The sequence below is a fragment of the Sander lucioperca genome, chromosome 1 (genome assembly GCF_008315115.2).
Source record: "Sander lucioperca isolate FBNREF2018 chromosome 1, SLUC_FBN_1.2, whole genome shotgun sequence".
Taxonomy (NCBI): domain Eukaryota; kingdom Metazoa; phylum Chordata; class Actinopteri; order Perciformes; family Percidae; genus Sander; species Sander lucioperca.
In genome coordinates this window covers 37,877,587-37,887,867 of record NC_050173.1, presented here as the reverse complement: position 1 = coordinate 37,887,867, position 10,281 = coordinate 37,877,587, and the positions used below count along the sequence as shown (strand labels likewise).

General features: G+C 44.4%; 1 long non-coding RNA gene across 1 annotated transcript; it reads left to right on the top strand.

Annotated features, from left to right (window-relative positions):
• The first annotated feature begins 4,624 nt into the window (after window positions 1–4,624).
• Window positions 4,625–9,506, top strand: LOC118494607. Its single transcript, XR_004896728.1, has 3 exons — window positions 4,625–4,635; window positions 8,702–8,707; window positions 9,381–9,506. It is a non-coding gene; the product is annotated as an uncharacterized LOC118494607 (long non-coding RNA).
• The last annotated feature ends 775 nt before the right edge of the window (window positions 9,507–10,281 follow it).

The following is a 10,281-nucleotide window of genomic DNA, read 5'->3' as shown; positions in this document are numbered from 1 at the left end:
AAAAAAAAAAAAACTTCCAGAGACGGTTCCACAGTCACGGTTTTAAACACTTTGACATTGTGAAATAGTTTGGTTAGGTTTAGGCACAAAAACTACTTGGTTATGTTTAGAAATGGAATAGGGGTTTGGGTTAAAATCATCTGTTACAGTATTATCTTCGGATTACGCACGTAACGCAAAACGTGACATAGTTTTGTTCGTTCTGTAAAGTAAAAAAAAAAATTAAAAGAAATTTGCAGTTTACTTTTATTTTCAAACCAGATACGACCCCCAACCCCCCCACCCCCGGTCTAGTGGGTGAAAGTCCTGTTTGTTTGACCCATCAGCCATCCCCACCTGCCTACCCAAGTAGAATATTTAGTGCTCTTAAACTTTGTCCCCTTACTTACTGCTTTGCCTAATAACTACGGGAGGCCACCAGAGGGCGCCGCCACTATAAACGTAAACACGAGTCGTAATTGCTGTTTGAACAAACAACTTATTAGAATGTTTAGAAAGTTGACATTTATTGCTTTATGCAAATACGGATTAAAATGAAATTCAAAGGTGTTCTCTATCTACAGTATGTAGACGGAGAACCAACAGCATTTAACTGATTAATGCAGTTTTTGCAGGGGGTGCTGTTGTAAAAAAAGAAATACAATAAAATTAAATATATAAAATACAGATTTCTCCCTAACACTGATTTTTTTCTCAGGGGAGCACTGAACATGTAATTTACACAGCAAACCAGTGTGCTGAATAAAACTAGAAAGACAATGCACAGACATAATGTCAGGGTGATGGCGAAATAGTTACAGAATCACAGAGAGGGGAAGGAAGGGCAAGTGAGAAATAAAGAGAGCGAGGAAAGGACAGAGAGAAGCCAACTGGTTGCTCCCTGACTTTTTCGGACGTTGTAGCTGCAGCAGCTGTCATTTTCCTATCAGGGGGGGGAGAAAGTCACCTTGGCCTGTGCGAGGACAGGTGACAGGAGGAGTGGGAGGCTGCGGCGCTGGCGCCGGCCCCTGCTGACGAGGGCCGGTGTTAGTAGAGGTGACAGGACCGAGGAGCTGCTCACCGGGGGCCCCTGACATACACGCATACACACACACACACACACTCACACACACACACGACACTTGCCCCAGGAGATGCAGCGTCAGCACATCTTTCCACAGGAAGTCGGAATGGAAAAGCAGGGAGGGTGAGAAGTTATCCGCCTTCTTCCTCTCCCACTGTTCTGTTATTTTATTTTGTTATTCCACTAACCCCCATGTGAAAGACAGACAAAGGCATAAAATATTGATATGACCTGGTGCGTCTCATATTGCATTTTGCTGTTAGGGTGTAAATGCCAGGGAGTTTTCATCGATAGCCTTTGGAGAAACACAGGGATAGAAGTCTGGACTTGTAGAGGAGTGCTTTTGATCTCTTGTAGAAAGTGAAAATCCTCTTATTGTACTACTCACTGTCTTATAACTGTGCGTGCTCAGTATTATATCAACCACTACACCCACAAATCTGATAGCTGCCTTTTCTCTTTGCTCATTTCTTGAATCCTCTCCGCTCCTCTTCTTTCTCTCCTTCCTCCCAGGTCGGCATCCATCACCATGCGGGAGGCCACCTCTCCTCTGACAGCTTTGTCAATGTAAATTACTGCAGTCTGTCTGGAGTGGTCTCAGCCCGGGGAGAGCAGTACCTGCAGGGCTGCCCATTGCCTGCTCAGAAGGACCCAGAATAACCGACCTATTAGGTCTGCTCTGTTTGGACTCTCTCTGCCATCTCTTCCTTTTTCTCTCTCGCCCTCACATTTTCACTGCTTCATCGTTTCTCCCAAACATGCAAGCTTAACTCTTTACCTGCAATCATCTCTAATAAGGACTATGTTTGTTATTTCACTATTATTGTCTTAATCTCCCCTTTAAGCTTTGCAAACAACTGCTGTGATGTCTTTTTAAGAGAAGCGGGAGAGTTGTTGCCTGGTTATCTTGTCTGACCAAAAATTGCGAGCCACCATCCTCTTAGTAAACAAGGTTGTGTGGTGCTTTGATTTCCCTCCATTACATGACTGATTTGGTTACATATTTCCCCTATGGAACTTCGTTCACATGGTGGTTTCTCCACATAGAAATATGGCCTATTTCCTGCTTTAAATGAGCTCCCTTGGGATTTATTTACTAAATTGCAAAGGACGACAGATAATTCCTATCTCAGTAATTAGGCATGCAAGAAATACATCACAGAACCCAATACGCCTTGTTATTAAAAAAGAAAGAGCTACGGTTTGATATTATGTAGATTTAAAAGCCCTCCCTGAGGGTTTTTATTCATTAATTATTTTTTTTTTCCTTCTTTATTTTGTCTGTGTATAGAACACCAGTGTTAGCTGGTTTGCACCCACAATGCTGAGCAAATTAAGAACAAAGATGACAGAGGAAAGAGGTGAATCCATTGTTCCTCTCATCCATGTTCCTTTGAAGAAATACAATGCTCAAGGACTCATTTGTACAGTATTAGCACACAACAGAAGGAGAGGCCTCGGATGACCTGGTAGGATGATAATGATGAAACATTTTGCATGGGGTGTGTTTTATCCTCCTAGGTGGCTCAGTCTCCCAGAGGTCTGGAGAATCCACAGCAACCTGGGTGGAGAGTCAGACTGCTGCTCTGTCTGGCTGGAAAGAAATGAGTCACTGCTGAAGCTGTGTGTATGTTTATGTGTTTGCCTTAATCCACACCCCTGTGTGCATGCATATACAAGTGTGATATTTCAGTGATGCACAGCTCCATAGAAATGAATACCAAATGATAAAAAACGTGTCCACGACAGTTTTCAGAATTAGTTTCCTGGGAACGGCGCACATTTTCTGCTTTGGAAGTTATAACAATATCAATATAAAACTCACTTGGATGTGAAACTTCGGGCAAACATTGTATGAGTAAAGTCAGTCTCCCATTCATGGTCAATGAAGCAGCTCCAAGCTTTATATCAGCATGTCATCACAGATTAGAGTCTCAGTTCTTTGGTTTTCTAGCCAAAGAACTGCTCGAATACACTGTGGAAGACTTTGCACATTACAACCTGTCCGTGCTTTCTTAAAAGTCAAAAGTTAAGTTCTTTAAGCGCAACATAAGCAAGTAAAACTGATCAAATGTCAGATGTTTCACAGACATGCCGTGTAATTACCAAGAAATAAACTCATAAATAACCATAAACTGACTGTTTACATCTTGCGCGCACAAGCCATAGACTGTATATAAGAATGGACCAACAGATCACGTTGCTCTGGGCGGAGACCATTGAAGGCCTTTAGAAGCACTTTTCCGGTGAGCGCTGAGCGTTACTGCGCAGCCTCCAACAACATAACAACGTAAATGTGACGTGAGCAACATGTCTGAAAGTTGGAAGTCTTCTGGTAGCTGTGCCAAGAGAAATCTCAATCATTCCCAATCTTGCAGAGACGGAGAGCGTAGGTATATGTAAGGTGATAACATAGGCACAGGCTAATTATTGCTAAATAAAATGGTAGTTAACATTAGTAATTAAACTTAAACAGCTAATGTAAGTCCAAACTGCCTGCGAGCTTCTCCTGTACTATACGGTAATTCCTCTACTATGCGACAGTAAGTCGTGTGGTTATGACACAATCGTTAGCCTATTTTTACAAAAACGTATACTACGGAGCCATAACGTGAGGTACAAGGTAATGGAGCCTTTTAATTCAATTCAATTCAATTCAATTTTATTTATAGTATCAAATCATAACAAGAGATATCTCGAGACACTTTACAGATAGAGTAGGTCTAGACCAAACTCTGTACTTTACGAAGCCCCAACTATTACAGTGGTTGCCTCAAGAGCAAGCATTAGCAGTAGCTATTGCGACAGTGGCAAGGAAAAACTCCCTTTTTTTGTTAGGAAGAAACCTCGGACAGACCCAGACTCTTGGTAGGCGGTGTCTGACGGCACCAGTTGGGGGAGTGGTGAATGGTGGCAATAATAGTCATAGTAAAGATAGTGAAGCAGTGATCACAATGGTAGTCATAGTAGTTCATGTCATAGTAGGGTACAGCAGGGCGTTACGGGGTGTAGTGTGGCACAGCAGCCTGGGTGGACGCGGTTGGACGCGGCAGGACGCAGTCGGACACTGCGGGGAAACGCAGAGCGTAGCAGGGTGTAGTAAGTCCATAGCGTCAGCTGCACCCAGGACCCCGGTGTAGGTGCCACCCAATTCCAAGGCGATGTTCTGGGTGAAGAAGAAGCAAAGGGACTCCGGGGAGAAAACTCCCCAGAGCTAGGTTAGTAACAGGCATTTCTGGGACTAAGATGCACACAAAAGGAGACAAGTGAAAAGAGAGAAGAGGGAGCGGCTCATTGTGTCCTTTGAAGGAGCTTCCCACAGCAGTCTAGAGTTATAATAGCATAACTAAGAGAGGCAGGCTAAAGAGAGGGGCCCTGGACCGGGCTCGTACTCTCCCCTGCCGGAACGGGCTTGTACTTCCTGCCTCCCTCTACTCTACTATGCTGCAACTCCTCACTCCCTAACTATAAGCTTTATCAAAGATGATGGTTTTCAGTTTATTCTTAAATGTGGCGACGGTGTCAGCCCCCCGAACCCAAGTTGGGAGCTGGTTCCACAGGAGAGGAGCCTGGTAGCTGAAGGCTCTGGCTCCCATTCTACTTTTAGAGACTCTAGGAACCACAAGTAGCTCTGAGTTCTGGGAGCGCAGTGCTCTAGTGGGACAATAAGGTACTAAAAGCTCTTCTATGTATGATGGTGCTTGACCATTTAGTGCTTTGTAGGTCAGGAGAAGGATTTTAAATTCAATCCTGGATTTTACAGGAAGCCAATGCAGAGAAGCTAATACAGGAGAAATGTGATCTCTTTTGTTAGTTCTTGTCAGAACACGTGCTGCAGCATTCTGGATCAGCTGGAGGGTCTTGAGGGACTTATTTGAGCAGCCTGATAGTAAAGAATTACAGTAGTCCAGCCGGGAAGTTACGAATGCATGGACTAGTTTTTCAGCATCGTTTTGAGACAGGATGTTCCTGATTTTGGCAATGTTACGAAGATGGAAAAAGGCTGTTCTTGAGGTTTGTTTTAAGTGGGCGTTAAAGGATAGATCCTGGTCAAAAATGACTCCTAGATTTCTGACAGTAGTGCTGGAGGCCAGGGCAATACCATCTAGGGTAGCTATATATTTAGATAATGAAGTTCGGTGGTGCTTGGGTCCCAGCACAATAACTTCCGTTTTGTTTGAGTTCAACATCAGAAAATTGTGGGTCATCCAGGATTTTATATCTTTAATGCACGCTTGAAGTTTAGCTAACTGACCGCTTTCGTCTGGCTTGATTGACAGATATAATTGGGTGTCGTCTGCGTAACAGTGAAAGTTAATTGAGTGTTTCCTAATAATATTGCCTAGAGGAAGCATATATAAAGAGAATAGAATTGGTCCAAGCACTGAGCCTTGAGGAACGCCATGGCTAACTTTAGCGTATTTGGATGGTTTATCGTTAATATTAACAAATTGGGATCGCTCAGAAAAATAGGACTTAAACCAGCTTAGTGCGATTCCTTTAATGCCAACTAAATGTTCCAGTCTCTGTAAGAGGATGGTATGGTCAATAGTGTCGAATGCAGCACTAAGATCTAATAAGACAAGTACGGAGACAAGTCCTTTGTCAGCAGCAGTTAGAAGGTCGTTAGTGATTTTCACCAGTGCCGTCTCTGTGCTATGATGCATTCTAAATCCTGACTGAAAGTCTTCAAATAGACTATTTCTATGCAGAAAGTCACACAATTGATTAGCGACTACCTTCTCAAGGATTTTGGAGAGAAACGGGAGGTTAGATATAGGTCTATAGTTGGCTAAGACCTCAGGGTCGAGGGTGGGTTTTTTCAGAATAGGTTTTATCACAGCTACTTTAAAAGACTGCGGTACGTGACCCGTTAATAAGGACATATTGATCGTATCTAGTAATGTGGTGTTGACCACGGGTAGTGCTTCTTTAAGTAGCTTCGTTGGAATGGGGTCTAAGAGACAGGTAGTTGGCTTAGCTGAAGAGACCCTTAACATTAATTGTTGGAGGTCTAAAGGATAAAAGCCGTCTAAATAAGTATCAGGTCTTATCGTTCTCTCTAGCCCTCCTGCGCCCAATGGTGAGTCGTTGGAAGCTGTGGGCAGAAGGTGATGAATTTTTTCTCTAATTGTTATAATTTTATCATTAAAAAAGGTCATGAAGTCATCACTGCTCAGAGCTATAGGAATAGATGGCTCAATAGAGCTGTGACTATCTGTCAGCCTGGCTACAGTGCTGAAAAGAAACCTTGGGTTGTTCTTATTTTCTTCTATTAGTGTTGAGTAATAGTCTGATCTGGCATTTCTGAGGGCCCTCCTATAATTTTTTAGACTATCTTGCCAATCCACACGAGATTCTTCCAGTTTGGTGGAACGCCATTTACTTTCAAGTTTTCGTGAGATTTGTTTTAATTTGCGAGTTTGGGAGTTATACCAAGGTGCTAGTTTCCTTTCCTTCATCATCTTCTTTTTGAGAGGAGCAACCGAGTCTAAAGTAGTCCGTAGGCAGGCCGTAGCAGCGTCTACAAAGTTATCAAGTTGGGAGGGACTAGAGTTAACATAACAGTCCTCTGTTATATTAAGGCATGACATTGAGTTAAGTGCTGTTGGAATAGCTTCCTTAAATTTAGCTATAGCACTGTCAGATAAGCATCTAGTGTAGAAACTTTTATTTAATTTCGTATAGTCTGGTAGTAGGAATTCGAAAGTTATTAAAAAATGGTCTGATAATAAAGGATTCTGCGGAAATACTATTAAATCGTCAATTTTGATGCCATATTCTAGCACAAGGTCGAGGGTGTGGTTAAAACAGTGCGTGGCCTTATGCACCCTCTGACTGAAACCAATAGAATCTAGCAGTGAATTGAAAGCAGTACTAAGGCTATTGCTCTCAATGTCCACATGGATATTAAAATCACCTACAATAAGTACTTTGTCTGATTGAAGGACTACGCATGATAAAAACTCTGAGAATTCAGATAAAAACTCAGAATATGGACCTGGTGCTCGGTAAACAACAACGAATATAATTGGCTGTACTGTTTTCCATGTTGGGTGTTGAAGATTAAGAACAAGGCTTTCAAACGAGTTATAATTTAGTTTAGGTTTAGGATTAATTAACAGGCTCGAGTCAAATATGGCTGCAACTCCCCCTCCTCGGCCTGAGCCTCGTGGAATTTGGGTATTATTATGACTGGGAGGAGTGGCTTCGTTTAAACTAACATATTCGTCATGGCCCAGCCAAGTTTCGGTGAGGCAGAATAAATCAATGTGGTTATCTGATATCAATTCGTTTACCAATAATGCTTTCGATGACAGAGATCTAATATTTAATAGTCCACATTTGATTTTCCTATTCTGTTCTATCGTTGCAGTGGTTGTTTTAATTCCAATTAGGTTGTTTAGTATAGCACCTCTTTTGTTAGCGTTTGGTTTAAACGGTCTCAGTCGGGGGACAGACACGGTGGTTATGGGATTATGAATGGGTGATTGCTCTGAAGGGAGCACAGAGGGGCGTGTAGCGCTGTATCTCTGATTATTGACTTTGGGAGAGTGTGTCTGGTCAGTGTGCTTGTGGGAGTGTTTACGGGATGTAAACAGTCAATCAGAGGTCTGGGTATGCAGGGCGTGGTGCAAATTTCCACGTAGCATCTGGCTTCCGCGTGTATTGGGATGAATCCCATCCCTGCTGAACAGGGAGCCACGTTCCCAAAACAGATTGAAGTTGTCAATAAAACCTATCCTGTGAATACTGCATGTGAGCTGGAGCCAGGTGTTAAGGGAGAGTAGTCTGCTAAAGAGGCCTGATCCGCGACCTAGAGATGGAAGTGGGCCCGAAATAAAAACCGACTTCCCAGTGCTTTTTAAAGCCTCAATGAGAGTGGTAAAGTCTCGCCTTGTGCGCTCACACTCCTGAATCCGAGTGGACATGTCGTTATGTCCACAATGGACCACGATGCGTTTGATAGAGGTCGGAAATGAGGGTATCAGGTCCATAACTTTAGCCAGGATGTCTGCAACTTTGGCTCCGGGAAAACAGTGTGTGACAGCATTATGAAACCGTAGGTCTCTAGTGATGGAGTCCCCAATAATTACTGTGGTTAGGGGGAAGAGCGGACGAGGAGTGGGGGGGTGTGGGTAGCCGGTGACGGGAGCAAAACAGTCAGTGTCGGTTTCAGATGGGCAGGGAAAAGAAGAGGAAGAATGCTTACCGTTCGGTTGTGGAGATTGTTTTTGAGGAACGTTGTCATTTGGCCGATCCAGGCAGTGTAGGCCACCGGACCGTCTGACTACCGCATCCCTCAGAAGCTTTCGCCGCGCGGTAGCAATCGTCTTCCGTGACGACGGCTGGTCAGTCTGCTTTGAAGCGGGGCGAGCCCGGTGAGCCGCACTGGCCACCACCGGCTCCGACTCCGACAAAGCATTGAAGCGGTTGGAGAGGCTGAGGGCAGGAGGCGATGGAGCCCTACCCGAGGCTCTCTTTCGGCCGCAAACCACCTCAGTCCAGGGTGGCTTGATAACCGGTGTCGAGCAGGACGATGGGCGTGGGCAGGCAGCTGGGTCCCATGGCGCGGTATCCTGGAAGGCCGCCGAGAGAGATGAGATCCGGAGCGACTGATTATGAGCCACGTCCAAGCAGGCGGTTAACAAAGCATCTTTGGTTTTTAAGTCCTCGGAAAGCCGACGAACATCTTCCCTGAGGTCAGCAATTTCTTTGTTTGTATTATTGAACAACGAGGAAATCCTGAGGGGGAGTGGGGACTCGCCAGGTGTAGAGGTTGCCATGAAGCTAGCGTTAGTTTAGCCGGTAGGCCTAGTCTTGATAAATTAGCGTGAGGCTAATACTTACTTACACGTAAAAATGTATCTTTGGTTTTAAAAACACTTTATTAGTATAATAAAAACTAGGCGATAGAGCCGACTGTTAGGTAGGAGGTTGAAGGCAGCTGCCGGCTGCCTCGTCCCCGCCGACTGCTGTCGCTTGTGGATGACGTTTGTTAAGACCTACTTACTGTCAAAGCACTGCGACTTTGACACTCCTCCTCCTTTTATACATTGTTGTGTTTCTTTAGAAATAAACAATGGACAAATGAAGTCTTTAAACGCTTCAGATGTAAAGTTATTCGCTGTCAAAGTGACGTCAAAATGAATGGCAGTCAATGGAATGCTAACGTCGGGTGATCGCTTTGTAGCATCAAAATAGCGCCATAGGAGATTCGAGCTCTGAAGCGAAGCTTACCCCCTTGGCACAAGCACATTCCCCAGTCACACCCCTCTTCTTCTACAGCAGTAGAAGCATACGTGACCCTTGAGAGCTCCCCCTGCAGGCCCCCATTGTCAGTTACTACCTACTCTCCCTTGTCACCTTCTATAAACACCCACCTCCTGAGCTGCTCCGATAATCACGGAGCTTGTCTAATGTTAGAGCATGACTCACTTAAAGCAACACCAAAGTACTTTTCCTCTTCGGTCCCCCTACAGGTTGGAAGCAGAATTGTCCATTACCTCTGTCGTATGTCTCATTCGAAGTACAGATCCACTACCTGATCTGGCAAACTTGCATAGTGGAGTTATAGCCGATAGAGTGCCGCAAAGCGAATGCAGAAGTGCCGTTCACCCCGTTACGAGATGATGAAACACTGAAACAATTTTGGAAACATTATTTTAAAGGAGAATTCCGTCCAATTTTTACGTTAATCTTGATCGCTATAAACATGCGTGTACTTTCGATTGAACAAAACCCGGCCCGAATCAGTGCAGGCAACACGGAGAAGCTGCAGCTACGTGTATGAGCTTCCACTGAGCTAAAACGGCAGTTGTCGGGGCAAGTTTTAGAGTGCCTTTGTGCCTCTTAACAGACAAAAAAATGCAATTAAAATGTCTGTGCAACATGAACGGGGCCCTTACGTGACAACAAGATGCGTTTTCAACTCAGACATTGTTTAAATTCACCTACCCTGGTCGCTGTCTCAATCCTGCTGGTAGCTAGCTTGCCCTGCTAGCTGATAGCCGTTAGCTGCTAGCTGCCGTCCGGTGAGTCTATTCAGCCAGGCTTCTGTGATAATCATCCCGATAACAATCCACTGAGCGGCGGTGGTGTGGCTATGTCCTCCAGAGGACAGGTCATGTCACGTCTTGAAGTTTATTCCCCCCTAAAAAAAAACAGTAGTGTGGTAGTAGCTGCTAGCTGCTAGCTGCCTTCCGGTGAGTGTGTAC